This window comes from Chinchilla lanigera, unplaced genomic scaffold, assembly GCF_000276665.1.
Source record: "Chinchilla lanigera isolate Chin_1 unplaced genomic scaffold, ChiLan1.0 scaffold00082, whole genome shotgun sequence".
Classification (NCBI taxonomy): Eukaryota; Metazoa; Chordata; class Mammalia; order Rodentia; family Chinchillidae; genus Chinchilla; species Chinchilla lanigera.
Genome location: NW_004955483.1, coordinates 9,144,931 through 9,160,425, shown reverse-complemented (window position 1 = coordinate 9,160,425; position 15,495 = coordinate 9,144,931). Strand labels below are relative to the sequence as shown.

The following is a 15,495-nucleotide window of genomic DNA, read 5'->3' as shown; positions in this document are numbered from 1 at the left end:
CCCCCCGCCCGGGCGCGCCCCCTGGCCCGGCGGCCCCCACCCTGGCAGCCCCCTGCCGGCAGCTCCTGCGCCCAGAGTGGGGTACCGGCTCGGGAGGCTGGAGCTAGGGACGGTTGTATGTACACACACGCACACACACACACAGCACACACACACGACGCGTAGGTTTCCTTCGCTCCTCTTCCAGCTGTTTTCCGTGCAGCCGATTGGGATTTGGGGTTTGTTTGCTGGTTGTTGCTTTTTCCCCTCTCGGGAGAACGGGGTGGGGGGGTTGATTTTTAATCTAAATAAGGGGGAGAAGGGGAGGGGGAGGGGGGAGAGAAAGAATCAGAGGAGGAAAAAAAATAGCCACTTACTGTAAAGTGTAAATGGATCTGGGGTTGCGTGGGGAAGGGGGGACAGAGGGAGAGAAACAATGTCTTGCGGCTGCTGTTGGTCTGGCTGCTGCTCCACAGGGCTTGTTTTTGGATCCCCCTGCAGTGAAACAGGTCCTGTACGGCTCCGCCACTGTAGTAGAAATGATGTCTGCGGTATACTCCGCTCTCTCCTCCCCCTCCTCCCGCTCCCTCCCCGCCCTCCTCCCTCCGCCCGCCCGCCCGCCCTCCCTCGCGCTCTCTCGCGCTCGCTCGCTCGCTCCAGTATGTAAATGTGTAATAGAAGCCAAATATGGAGCAGTTGGCTGCCGCCGCCGCAGCTCAAGGATCCGACTTCGTGGGGGGGGGGGGGCACCCTCTGGCAGGCGGCCCGGCGAGCCGCACGGAGCACGGCGAGCGCACGGCGGCCCGCGCCCTTAACCCTTGGGTGCGCGCAGCCCCGGCAGGCGGGGAGGCCAGCGCCGCGCCCCGAGAGTGGATCGGGGATCGGGACCGACCGGGGAGCCAGGAGCAGAAGGGGGGACGCAGACCCTGGTCAGAGGAAGGGGGCTGCTCCTTCCAGGTTTGAGAGGGGCGGGGAGTTGGAGCGATGAGGTAATTGGAGCGGTGACCGGCCGGTGCTTGCGCGCTTCCCAGCTCTCTGCGCCTAGTCGGAGCTAACAGAGTGACAGTGGGGTGCAACTCAGGCAATCTGGGGGACTCCCCCCTCCCCCAGGGTATCAAGCTTCAGCTCCGAGCCGGTGAAATACCCACTGGGGCGGGGGAAGCCGGCTAATTCTAATCCCAACTGGCCTTGAGCCCGGGGCGCTCCGAGAAGCGCCTACGCGTGCTCACTCTGGTCATCCGCTGCACTTTCACCCTCCAACCCCGTCGTTTCGGCGTTTGGGAACCCAGACCTGGAGCCACGGGGCTGCCTTGGCGTGCAACTCGGGAAAGTTTTAAGAGTCCCCGCGACGGCACTTGCATCCTCACCTTTCCCACCCGCGAGAGCTGGTGACCACCCGCCTTCCCTTCTATTTCTGCACTTCCGGAAATCTGCTTTGGGAATTGAACTACTCCGCTGTGGCCGTGATAGACGACCCGCAGGCTCCTCTCGCGGCTAATTCGGGATCATTAATTTAATCGGAAGTGAGGTAACCGGTGTAGGAGATAGAGAAAGTAAACGGAGCGTTAAATAGCAGTTCTTATGAATCCACACCGAAGAACTTCCTCTGGTCTTAATTGCTAAGTGCGGTCCTCGGCTCCCCCGCCCCGTCCTCTCCGCCCGTCCACCGCTCGGGTGAGCTCCACGTACAGGGATCTTTGCAGAGGTGCACCTTGCCAACAGGTGTGGCACCTGGAGGAAGAAGGCGCGTCCCTAGGGCCGCTCACTGAGGCGCTGTCCTTGCCGCAGATAATTCTGGAAGGCCAGTAGGTGTCGGGGTAGCGTTTGACCTGCTTCAGGTGCTTGAAACTGGGTCTAGACATCTGATCCCTCCGTTTCTCCCTGGAAGCCACCGCTATTGACTGTAAGCTGTATTTGAGAGACCTTTTGGCTGAGTTTGCTTATGACCTAACGGTTAGTCACCAACTGAAGCAGGATACAGAATCACCCAGAGAAATGTGTCAGCTTTTAAACAACTCTGGACTGTAGAGCCAACGCGCTTCAAAAATAAAAATAAGCACACTCACGAAGAAGGTAATACAGCCCCAGAAATTTTTTTTCTCACATCTTGAAATGCCACGCGCACAGACATGGCTACTTAAATAGAACTACTATTGTTCACGCTTACTCGTTTCTACAACTTTTTTTTCTTTCTCTCTTTCCATTTAAAAATCAATGATCCTTAGGTTTCAACCTGAGGTTGTGCTGGTGACATTGTTGGTCTCATTACAGCCTCTAGTGGACAGTTAACATCAGTTTCCTGTAAAGGTTCTGGCTGGTGTTTACGCCGACAAGATTTGTCAAGGGGAGGGCTGGTGATTCAGAACACAACCAGGTACTATCTTTTCCCGGCTTGGCAAAGCTGACTTCTAAGAAGAACAGAGGTTTGTTGGTTCTGGAGGGAAACGGCGTACGCTTTGTGCTGCAGGTATTATTACTGCTGGCCTGTGAATAAACACAGAGCTCCTGCTCTTCATTTCCGTTGCAGACAGCTTTCATAAAAAACTAAATTCATCTAAAATATTTTTATAACAGAAAATATTGGTTGCCATGTTTTTGGCTTAACCGAGATGTTTTTATTCCAACTCATAATCTGCAAACTGTCCAATCCACCTCCACTCTATTTTTAGACATCTTACATTTAGAGAATTTTCAAGAAAAAAACTAATATTGCAATTATTACATTAGCAGAAGCAGTTAATTTATGGTATTTTAACAACCTGAGACATATTAAAACACATAATTCAGATTAGAGTGAGTCGATTAATTTAAATAGCCCCTGAAGGCAGCTAAGTATGTATAGTACCCGAACAGTAAAAACAATAAGGAATGTGTCATTTACTTTCATGGTCATGAAGATGAAAAACTGACACTAAACTCTATTTAACGATTTCTTCCTACAAAGTTCAACATAAGCAAAATACTTATAAAAGAGTTTCATTACCTTTAAGACTGAGATGTTTTGTTTTCAGATGACAAAATATAAACACACAGTCACAAATCATAGGCACTGACTCTTTCAAAGCAAGAGTTTTTGCCAGACATGGTTTCACAGGTCTGTAATCTCAGCCACTTAGAAGACTGAGGCAGGAGGATAGAGAGTTCAAGGTCAGCCTGGGCAACTTAAATCAGACTGTATCTCAAAAATTAAAGTAAAATAAAATAAAATACGAGGCCTAGGGGTGTAGCTCAGTGGTAGAGTAGCTTGCCTAGCATGTGTGAGGCCCTGGTTCAACCCCCGGAATGGAAGAGGGTGGTATCTCATGCAAACAAAATCTCAAAGAAAAAAGAGCAGATCTTTCAAGAAGCCAGAAGGAAAATACAAAGTAAAATACAAATACAAACTATGGTACTTTTACTCATAAACTTGATTTTATATTTGTTCATGTCAATCTTTAAAATGAAAGGAAATTGAGGAATAGTTGAGCCTTACTCTTAATATATGTTGTGGATTGCTTAAACAGCATTGAAATGATTTAATCCTTGTATCTATTTTGCCATTTTAGTCATATATACTTTCAAAGGTTTGACATAGGCCAGCAAGTATATAAATTAATGATACTGTATCACATCCCAACTTCCTTATACACCTCTAAAATAGTCAAAGCAGCAGCAACAGATGGGAGTTTTTTTAGACTTTCAGAATCCAGGTTTCCACCCTACATTTATGGACTCAGAATCTCCCTTTGAACCAGCCTCTGAGGTGATCCTAAACACATTACAGTTTAAAAAACACTGATCTAAGAGTTTCACTATCCTATTTTTTTTTTTACTAATTCTAAGTTTTCTAATGAAAAGTTTTCACATTATAGTTGGATGTCTACATCTTGGACTCAACCAGCTGCAGATCAAAACTATTTGAAAAATTTGTGCTGAGCACATACAGAATTTTTTTCTCCTCATTTGTCCTTGAACAGTACAGTATAGCAGCTATTTACATACTATTTGCATAGTATTAGATATTTGAAATCGTATAGAGATGACTTAAGCTACATAGGAGGATATGCGTAGGTTATATGCAAATACTGTGGCATTTTATGTAAGGTACTGGAACATCCCAGGATTTTGGTATTCAAAAGGAATCCTGGAGCCAGTTGTCCTACCCAAGAGACAACTATGTATGGTTTGGAGAAATAGTACTGCATTTCGGGAGAGCCCTGATTTATACACAGATCTGCATCATCCTTTTAAAAAAAGAAACTCGGTGAGGAATGTGCTGGGGTCTTGAATGTGAATGTTTTCTTCATGGCAGCAGAGGGAGCACAAGAGTGCTTAATAAATGCAGTGTACAGGGCCCTTCCAATTGTGGCAGATTTTAAATTGTAGTATATGTTCTTACTGAAAGTAGATTGTTATAAAGCTCAACCAAAGCAAAATAAAATAAAACCAACAAGCAAACACAGTCTGCCAGGTTATAGTGCCAAGTATTTAAAGAGATAAGTTACATAAGATATAATACACTTATTTCAAGTTTTAGGCTTGAATTCTTAAATGAAAGTGGACCTCTAAAGTCATGCTTGCAAAAGATGCCTTAGGCCAGTTTTCTCTAGTCAAAAATAAAGACAACACTATGCAGAATAAGGCAACTCTGAGAGTACTTCCTGTTTATCTAAAAATGGAGTCAGCACACCCAACTGCATTTAATTACAGAGATGAATTTCATTTGGAGTCGATTGTGTTGGTTAAAATACGTGCACTTTTCACCGTACAATACTTACTTTCATAATCAGTTTGGACATTTGTTCTCCACGCTTGCTGTGTTGAGGATTTACCTTTCCATTACATTTATGTAGCATTTCACACTTTTCATAGATCTTGCATGCTCAGAAACTCCCTCGAGGTGCATAAGACACACAGTAACAGCCAAGCCTCATAAAGGTTATGGACCTAGCTCAGGATTTCATAACACTGAATCATTTAATTGTTCCAATAACCCTTCGACGTGTGTGTAAAAGAGGGAAATCATAAAAGTTAAAGATTTGGTAGCATGATTTTTTTTTTAGCTTTAAAACTTTTTCTGCCTCTATATTGAATATTTAATAAGTAAGTATACAAGAAATAAAGAACAGAAATTGTGCTTTAATTCTTATGCTGCTTTTTATGTATTCGTTATTTATCAGCAACTTACTATACATCTGCAGTTAAGTGTGTAAAACTTAAAACTCTACAAAGAGTTCAGAGCAGAATAAATCATAACTTTTGAAAAATGTTAATTTAACTATGAAGAAACACAGGATTCACTATTGATTGATCCACAACCTCTTGGAATTTTATCAATCAGAGTTCCACATAGGAGATTCAAATAGGGGAATCACTGCAGATTTGGGAGGCAGCAGAGCCATTGTATAACTCGAGCAAGTTTTGTCTTGCAAGCTGATCTTAGCGTTTCAAATTGTAAAACAAATGCAATGTGAAGATATGATGTGTACTTTATCTGCATGTCTCCCCAGTCAAAAAATCACCGTGAGTAAGGTGAAGTGGTAAACATTTATTTACTTTTATCTTTTTTAAGTTGTTAAAAAGAATTTTCTCGCACACTGAGGAAACATTTGCCAAGTTCTGCCTGGAGCAATTTGTTATGGCTGTGTAATAAATCCCAAAAAGTTTGAATTCTTAATGGAAATACTGACAGAACTCTATCTATGCTGTTATAAGGAGGGCGTAAGCCTATATACGTCATTTAAACATCAGCAAATCATACTGCGCTTCTAAAATACACTCCTTGGATTGCACTCCAAATAAACCTGGGGAGACCATAAAAGTCAAACAAACTAAAAACAAAAGTAAAAATGGCTCACAATGGACTCTGAGGTCAGCTCGCCACACCCAAGTGAAAGTCCCTGGGCTGTTTGCAAGGCCTGCAGACTCTTATTGGACAGGCATCTGAATCATCTTTCTTGACCCTCTACCAAACTGTAGCAAGATGAGCTTTCTGCTCTTGAAAATGACGTTACTGATAGTGGAATGAAAACCACTGTATTTAAACCTCTGCCAACAATTTATCATTTAACAGTACACATTTGTGTCTTTCTTTCTGTCTTTCCTTTCCTTTTTTTCCCCTTCCTCCCTTCCTTTCCTTATTCTCCTCCTCCTCCTCCTCCTTGTTGATTTGCTGTTATTGTTGTTTTTGTTTTTCTGGTTTTTGTTATTTTATTTCTCCTATATTGCAGATTGTACTCAGGCCTTTCACATCCACAACTCTTTTTTTTTTTTTTTTTTTTTTTTTCTGAGACAGGGTCTTGCTGAATTGCCCAGGCTGGGTTTGAATTTGTGCTTTTCTTGCTTCAGCTTCTCAGAGTAGGTTAGCTCAATTAACACTCTCTACAATTCAAAACAAAAGCAAGTACTTTAGTCTAGGTCTGCAATGTCCAATATGACCCTGAAACATCTGAAATATGGTTTGTCTAAATTGAGATGTGCTAAAATATACCTCAAATTTTAAAAACATGGTTATATAGTGTCATGGTTTTTATCCAGATGTCTCCCAAAGCTTCACGCACTCATAGGTGGGGCTTTTGGGAGGTGAGTGGATCATGGGCTGTGATACTGGATTAGTTCACTGAATGATTTAGCATAGTTCTGGGTGTGGATGATGGACTTGTTGAAGAGGGAAAACCAACCCACCCTGGGTAGCAGTGCACTAAGTAATGGGTTTTTATCCTGGATGGAATAAAGAGGGAAAGACAACAGAAAGCTGGCTACCTCCTGCCTTTCATGCCATGAACAGTTTCTCCTCTGCCATGTCCCTCTGCCATTTCACCCTGCCTTGGAACCAGCTGACTATGGACTGAAACCTCTGTGAACTGTGGGGTAAAATAAACCTTTCCTCCTTTAACTTGTGGGTGTTAGGTGTTTGTCCCAGCAACAGGAAAGTAACTAAGACAAATATATATTTCATGTTAAAATGAAAATATTCCACATTTATTGGGTAAATATATGTTCTTAAAATTCATTTGATGTCTTTATACTTTACTTTTTTTGACGTGGGGGTTGGTAACAGGAATCGAACTCAGGACCTTGCATTTGCCAGGCAGGTGTTTGTGCCCCTGAGCTATATCCCTAGCCTTGTACTTTTCTTAATATAACTATTAGAAAATTTAATATGAGGACCAGGAATATAGCTCAGTGGCACAGCACCTGCTTGGCAAATGCAAGGTCCTGAGTTCGGTTTCCAGTACCAAAAGAGAGGGAAAAAAAAATTAATATGAGACATGGAATGGTTGTGTATTTTTTCTTTTTCTCATTTTTTTTTTATATCAGCGCTGGGGACCAAACCCAGGAACTCATGCATGCTAGGCAAATGCTCAACAAAACCAACCCCTTTATATGATATTTCTAGTGGTCAGTCCTGATGTGGATAATGGGGCTGGAGAGACATAGCAATTAGCCCTAAAAGCCCATGATTGGAGACCTTAGAATCCTCGCATAGCTCTCTGCCATAGTGCAATAGATAGCACAGGCATTTTTCTGCCTTCCTCTGGCTGCACCATGTAACATGGGCCTTATCTCTTCTTTTAACTATCACTGGGAGTCAGTGGTTAGTGAGTGCATAATATCATCGGTAGATCTAGTGCAGGCCTGTAAAATAAAAATTTGTCAGGCTTATCTGTGACTCAGTCTCCATGGGAGAGCTCAGGTATTTTACCAACCCAGGAGGCTTATGGACAAACTTATGCTGTGTTTTAGAAAGCACAAGCATTTTTGTTTTACAGCTGCTTTTACCGCTGATAGCTAAATGGTTTGAGGTTGATACCTTCAAGTGACAGATGGCTTTGAACATTGATCATGAAAATTATTTAATTTGCTGTTTAACTAGAAAAAAGCATGAAGGCCAATGAAAGGAAATCTGTTTTTTTAAACTGTAATATATTTAGTACAATGGGGTGCCTCGAAAGGAAATGAGATGATTTTTAACTATTATTCTCTATTTTGTAAGCAAGGTAGAGATAAATTTCCATCAATGCAGCTCTGACCATGATTGAATATAAGGCAGTGGTCTGTAAAATATCATAATTTATGGCCTTAATCATCTAAAGAAAATAGCTCTTCTTGCATGAAAAGGAAACACATTACATTTTAAAGCTTAGAATGAGTGAGTTGGGCTTTGTTTGGTATTGGCTTGACAGTATTCGGAAATCTATTTAAAGCATTTCATTAACAATTTGCCATTTTGTTTCCTCAAAAGAAATACATTTTCTAAATTAAAATCAAAGCCAAAAGCCACCACTGTCTGAACTTAGGGCGGTTGATGAGTTGTTCAAAGTAAGCCCTGGATGCTTCCAAAAGGGGACTGTGGCAACAGCTCACTACAGAAATAACATCAAATTTCTATCAAAGGAGTGAAACTGAGTTCTTTATAGCTGTAACTTCATGACAAAATACGTGGCTATAAGCTCTGTTAGCTACTTTACTGTTCTTGAGTAAATATGGGACAGGAGAACCTGATTCAAGTAGGGGTCAGAGTTTAAGAACATCATTTTATGAGGAATTTACAAAGTTTGCCCCAAAGAGGAAGAATTGGAGAAAAACGCACTGGCAAACTTTGCTTTCTGACATAAATAACTAGAGTTTACCAAGGAAACTGACCATGTCAGGATTTCAGGGCAGATGGTGGGTCAGGCAGTTTGCTATTTGCAGAACTGCTTCCTAGCGGCCTCTACAAAGTTTAACTGCAAGGACACTAGGAAAGCTCTCAAACCCGATGACTGAAGACCCTGGTTTTGCTTTGAGTCTACAGCACAGACACGAAAAAGAGCTACCGCCACAGATGCCTCCTGCCAGAGCAGAATAACAGCACTCTGACTTAAACTGTAAATTACAAACAATTCCTCTTTAAGTACAAAATGAATGTGCGGAATGGAAGACCCTGTCAGCCAGAACGCCAGTGAATCAAGTAGAAGAAGACAAATTATTCACTCATGCCACTCCAGCTAAATTTTTATCCTGCTAACTGTACTGTCAGGGAAGGGCTTTTCTTCTTTGTCAGATAGCAAGAGAAATTAGTACATTGTAATTGTAATACATATGTGAGCTATTGGATGTGTCTACTCTGAGAAGCAGTCAAATCACAGGATCTGTTTCCCATCCCCACCCCCACCCCAGCTGAAGCTTAAATACCAAGAGTAAGAACGTGTGACCCCATCACTCCCTGGGCGCGAGCTCTTCCTGCAGTCAATTTCATAATTGCGTGGCTCCGCCCCCTCCTGCTCGGCACTTCCGCTCCCCTCACTACCCCTCTCTCCCCCATCCCAGCAATGAATCATCATGCCTTTAAAGAGACGGAGATGACCCAGTGTGAACTTTGCTGGCATCCTGTACATTCTTCTGCCAAAAAAGGGGAGTTGCTTTGTGACAGAAACCTGGCCAGACCCTGGTGTGGGCTGAGGCAACAAGCTCGGGTGCTTTTCTGGGAAGATCAGTGAGGAGTTAATTTTCCTAGATCATGGTGATGATTCAGAATTGCATATCTCAGTTCATGATCAGGTTTTTAAGAACCCACTTCGGCCCTTTGTGCAGAAAAGAATATGTCAGAGGAAGACTGTTGGCAGATCGCATGCAATCAGGGTAGAGGAATTTATACCACATCCAGCTCTTTGATTTCTCCAGATCTGGCTGAGGGTGGGGTTTCCATATTTGTGCTTTGGCAAATGTGTCCAATAATTAACTCCTTCTGATATATGCTCCTAGTGTTATCGTGTCCTTATTTGTGCATTTATTAAAACCAGAAACATTTCACCCCTTCGTTTTTTAATACAACATCCACACAACATGGGCTCTGCCTCTCAAGACTGACACCTCCTTAAAGAGCTCAAGGTGTCCCACTGATAGAAACCTGTACCTTTGCATATGCTGCCTCTGTAGAAGGAAAGCCAAGTCTTTCCTCTCTCCCCTGCCCCACCTCACCCCTTCTTCACAAGGAGATTTTATCTTCCTGCTTTGAGATCAGCTCAAGCATCAACACTTCTGTGAAGTCTTTCTTGATGATCACAAGAGTCTGCTGCTCTGCCCAATGTGTGAGTCAGAGAAGTGCTATTTTCTTATTCTTTTTATTTATACAATATTTTTTTAAACCTCTAGCAAAAAAAAAAAAAAAAAACCCTCAGGGCCATAAGCACAGATGGAGAGAGTACCCTAAGTGAGCGCCTCTTTTATCTGAATACTTCCTGTTACTCCCAAACCCATCAGACCTTGGTGTACAGTTTCTGCATGCAAGACTTTTCCTTTGCTGCTCCAGAGATGCGATTTTCCCTCTGATCAGTTTTCATGTCCTACAGCCATCTGTGGCGAGCTGAACTGAGTCCTCCAAAAGGTATATTGAGGTCCTAACTTCAGGGTCTGTGGGTGTGACCTCATCAGGGAGTAGGTGTTTTTCAGCTGTAATTAGTTAAGACACAGTCTTCCTGGATTAGGCTGGACTCTGAATCCAGTATGACTATTGTCCTCGTGAGAAGCACCACACAGATGGCCACGGGAAGGTAGAGATTGGAGTCAGTGCTGCCCTAAACCAAGAATGCCAGATCACCAGCAAATGCCAGAAGCAGGAAGATGCAAGGAAGACTTTTTCCTTAGAGTCCTTGGAGAGAGAGCTGGACCCCAACAATACTGGTTTCAGTCTTCGGACGCTCAGCACTGGGAGAGAATGCATTTCTCCTGTTTAAACAGCCCCATCTGTGGTATTTTGTTACCGTAGCACTAGCAAATGAATACGCCCTTCTTATGAGACCCTTGGTTATGGATTTGGCATTGTTCTTTCTGCCGTTTGTTTCCATGTACAACCCTATCTCTTTCCTCTTTCGATACTCAGGTAATCTGTTCCAAGTATGTATTTGGCCTTGCACCCACAACAATATGAATAAACAAAAGGCCCAAGGGAATAGGTGACTTATCTACAGACTTCTAGACTCACCTCCCTATCATTCCAGAAACAGTGTCTGGCTCAGGACTCAGACACAGAGGCTACTGAAAGAGGCCTGTGGGAGCCCAAGTGTACAGAGCCCTGGGCCGCAGGCCAGGCCTCAGCAAGGAGGTCTCCTGCAGGCCTGCTCAGCTCCCTCTGCTGGGCTCCAGAGTGTACAACAACTCTTGTCTGCAGAAAGGGTATCGCACCATGTATAAAGTCACCAAAGGACTGAAAAAAACTAATTGTTTGGCATCGAGGAAATGCAACCAAGAAAACCTAGCTGCTTGCTTTTATTTTTTAACTTTTCGTTTGAGCAGACCTCCTCCTGCAATCAGGGTAAGAGAGTTTATACCACATCCAGCTCTTTGATTTCTCCAGATCTGGCCAAGGGTGGGGTTTCCATATTTGTGCTTATGAAACCTCGGTCTTTCTGATTCTCATTTTTCAAAGAACAGCTGTCAGCTCACTTGTTTCAAGAGGTTTTCCTCAGCAGGCAGAAGGCGGCCTAACACTCAAGCCCAGAATCCCAGGGTAACTCTTCTACTGGGGTGGCCATGCGCTGTTCAACACAGCTTTTAGATAGTCATCTCTGTAAACAACTTGTGTTCGTAATTCACATCTAGTCCACCCAACAAATCCAGCTGGCTTGATCTTCAACATTTACCTAGATCTGACCATTTCTTGCCACCACTACAGTGAAAGCCCCGGTGGATAATTGTTGTAACTTTTTAAATTGTCCTGCTACTGTCACCATCCCCCATTCACAGACTGTCACACACATCAAGTGATTTTATAATTCTGCTCTCAACCTTCTCACAACTCCTTAATTCTACCTGGAGTCATGGCCAAGCCCTTCCGTGGTCTACAAGGCCTTACACCATCAGGACGTCAGCCTTTCCCTCCCATCTATTCATTCTATCACCGTCCTTGCTCCCAGCCCACATTTCTTCTTCTTTTTTCTAAACAATCTGCCAGCGAGGCTTGCTGTGGTCACCTTAGTTAAAATCGGACCTGCTGACTTTGCTGACCTATCTCGCTGTTCAGTTATGCTACAAACATATTAGATTTCAATATTCTATGTCATTTACCTTTTTTGTTTTTATTTAAGGGCAGAGATTTTCGTCCATGTCATTCATCTAGAATAGTACTTGGTACCTGATAGACACCCATTAAATATGCATTGACTGTTAAATGAATTAGAATTAATGAGTAGTATTTCCCAGGAACTACTATGCATAGGCATTGTCAGCCTCACTACAATTGTTATCTTATAGAAACTAATCCAAAACAAATCAACTAGTCCATGATGTGATACAAATACTATTTACTTGTGCTTTGGTTTAATTGTATGACATATGATTATGAAAGTTAAGTTAGAATGAGCGAGGTTTCACACCCATCACATGCATAAACTTCTTTTAAAAAACAAAATTTAAAACCAGAATCCAGGAGAATATGTGAACCTGATAGTAGGTTTTGAGAATAGTGAGTAGTACATTGTCAGCTTCTAAGAATTACAATTCTTAACAGGTACTATTTATCAGAATTTTATACTGTTCCAGGCATTATGGTAGGAACTTTGGGGATGCTCTGTCATTTAATCCCCACAATAGGGTGATGTACAGATCATGATTTTCATAATCTCAAGTGACTAAGCTGAGGCTTGATGTTGAAAGGACCTGCTCAAGGATCAAGATAACCCAGCAATGATTTTAAGATAAAGTTATTCACCTTTGTAACAAGTCATTACTTGAATAAAATAGGACAGTGAGCCAGGTGTGGTGGCAAACACCTGTAATTCCAGCTGTCTGGGAGGCTGAGGTAGGAGATTGTAAGTTCCAACCCAACCTGGGCGATTTTGTGACTTAGAGGACCCTGTCTTTAAAAATTTAAAAAAAAAAAAAGAGCAGGTGATATAGCTCACTGTGAATGCCTGAGGTTCAATCCCTAGAACTTTAGAGGAAGCAAGAAAGGGAGGAGGCAAGCAAGGAAGGAAGGGAGGAAGGAAGAGAAGGGAAGAAAGAAGGAAGCAAAGGGTGGAAGGAGGCTGGGAAGGAGGGAGGAGGAAGGGAAGAAAGAAGGAAAGGACATGAGCGTCAATGCTGCACTACAGTATTTTGGCTATGGGAATCCTGTCTAACATCATCTTTATATTTTAGGTTTTAGTTTTTGGTGCACAATGCATATATCCTAGAAATTAAAGCCCAGGGGCTCTCACTGAAGAATAATCATTTCTCCACATCAGCCTAAGTGTTTTCTCAGCTAACAAAACTATGTTCCAGGTTACACTTTTTACCCAGCTACTACATGGGCGGAAATGACTCACACTTGAAGCTTCCATCACACACATCACACTTCCATCCCTGGGACTCTTTCCTAGTAGAAATTTTGCCTCTCATCTTGGGCATCCCACTGTGATAAGGACTAAGTAGATTGTAAAGGGCCACTGTGAACTCCCAAGTCTAATTTAGGGACATAATTCTCTCTTCTTTAGCCTTTGCTCCAATTCTTTCTTCTTTCTTCTTGTTCTACCCCCAAACTTCCCAGAGTCCTCTGGGATCAGAATCCAAGAGAAGGGTCTGAAAGTCACCTGGCCACATGAAAAGTGGAAGACACTACAAGTTTTTCACAGTTTCCTTACACTTTATATGTAAGGGAAATGATCCTAGAAGCTGAAAGAGTTCCAGAGTTCAGCAGTCTGAGAAATTTGAAGAAAAAAAAAAAAAAAGCAAGCCCTACATTTCAGAGATGTGAAGAGAGACCAGCTCTCTGAAGTTGGAAGGAAGTGAGAAGACCCTATTTGCGGCTGCAGGAAAGGAAAAGAAAAGATCCCTGCAAGGAAACTACCAACAGATGGTAAATACATTTTTAATTCTTCTGTCATACTGTGTGGACTTGGGCACATTTGTCCTGCTGTGTTAGGCTCCCGAAATAGCTAGTCATGGCACTGCAGAACAGTGCTGCTGTACTGAGATGTAGGGAACCGTGCTCGCTGGCGAACAGGAAGGGTTCATAGTAGGATGGAGTGGATTTGCTCCCAGTCTGCGGCTCCTCCTTGTGGCATCTGCTGCCCCTCTTGGTGCAGAAAATTTCCGTGAGATGTCAGATCTCACTGTTCGTGTTTTGAAGTATACTATTTCAAATCATCTCCCAAACTCTGGTTACAATTATTAAATATTGACATTATCTGTATGATAACTCTAACCGTCCACTTTTTTGTTCATAGATCTGAAGACTTCCAGGAAATGTCACAAACGCCTTGTGGCAGACCACACGCCTTCATTTCACCTTTCTCATATTTTTAGTTTTGTCCCAATGAAGTTCCCGTACAATACCACGGGAGTTCCAGTACCAACAAAAGGAACAAAAATGAACCTAGATTGGTGAATGCTTTGCTCATCTGAGATGACACTGGACCCTGGGCACTGGAGTAATGAGGCTCCCAGTTCCATCACTGTCTCTCAGTGCATCAGCAAAAAGAAGAACATGCTGGCGAATCCAACTAGATACAGAAAAACAAGGTGAGGGAGGCCTATTAGTTAATCATAGCCTAAGAAATACAACTTATACAACACCACATTATTAGAACCAGGAGCATCCTTGGAAAATCTAGTTCATTTTTTTTTCATTTTATAGACAAGAATCAGAGCCAAAGAGTTGCAGTAAATTGGCATAGATCATATAATTAGTGGCAAATTCATGCTAGAACTGAGACACGTCTCCCCTCCCCACCATCCCCAGCACTTAGAGAAAGAGAGTGCTGAGATCCACAAAATCCAATCCTATAAGACTTTGGTCATGGTGGCCTTCACACTTGGATTCTTACAACGAAAGATTTTGGAGTCTTTAGTCTATAGGTGTTTGGGGAAACTGGTTGGTATTCTTCACAGGTAAGGTTTGAAGCTAAAATGTATTTGTTAATTTCTGTCCTAACCCCCTGTGGACTGTGTCTGGATTACATAGCTACTACACTATTTAGCACAGCTGGGATCCTCTTTTCCTGAAATAGCAGAAAAGATTGGTAGATAAGAATTAAAAGACACTGGCAGAAAAGAACCAGGAGCCTGACACAATTCCTTCCCACCAGGTTCTTCCTGGTCCAAGAACTTCGCCTAGCTCCTTTTGGAATCAGGAGTTAGTGGGAGGAAAGGGGATTTTTATTGTGTTGGTAAAAGAAAGGATAACAAAAACTCTTTATCCTTGCTCTGCTTGATGAAATCTTAACTTGCGTAGTTGGCGCTTCTACAAGATTAAATACATTCCAGTTCAAATTGACTTATATGCTCATAGATCATTTCTGCAGTGGATACCTACATAGTTCACTAATAAAAACTGTTCTCAGTCGGCTATTTAGAAAATGTTCTTCTTTCCTCTTTTCTAAAAATTAATCAGTAAGCTCCTCAATAGCTGTCCCCCCAAATTTGCAATTCCATTTAGCATTCTGATTTGTTGTTTTGGGACACAAAGTCAGTCATTTTTCTCCTATGTTTTTAGATTTTTTTGTGGTGGTAGAAATATTTCTGTACCTATTGTATTTCTGTATGACAGCCTTTGTTTTGAGAACCAATTTGATCATT

General features: G+C 42.5%; 1 protein-coding gene and 1 long non-coding RNA gene across 6 annotated transcripts in view; one reads left to right on the top strand and one right to left on the bottom strand.

Moving 5' to 3' along the window:
* The window catches only part of Atxn1 (ataxin 1), a 399,577-nt gene extending 399,028 nt beyond the window's left edge, over nucleotides 1–549 (bottom strand). For 4 of the 5 annotated variants that reach the window (XR_001231022.1, XM_013503812.1, XM_013503811.1 and 1 more), the window contains exon 1: nucleotides 357–549. The gene's annotated coding sequence lies outside the window, so the exon portion shown is untranslated. The remainder of the gene's footprint in view (nucleotides 1–356) is intronic. The other variant, XR_001231023.1, reaches the window with a different exon arrangement.
* Nucleotides 550–687: 138 nt separating this feature from the next.
* On the top strand, nucleotides 688–14,431 carry LOC106146525. The gene is made up of 3 exons (XR_001231004.1): nucleotides 688–2,052; nucleotides 13,466–13,774; nucleotides 14,145–14,431. It is a non-coding gene; the product is annotated as an uncharacterized LOC106146525 (long non-coding RNA).
* The last annotated feature ends 1,064 nt before the right edge of the window (nucleotides 14,432–15,495 follow it).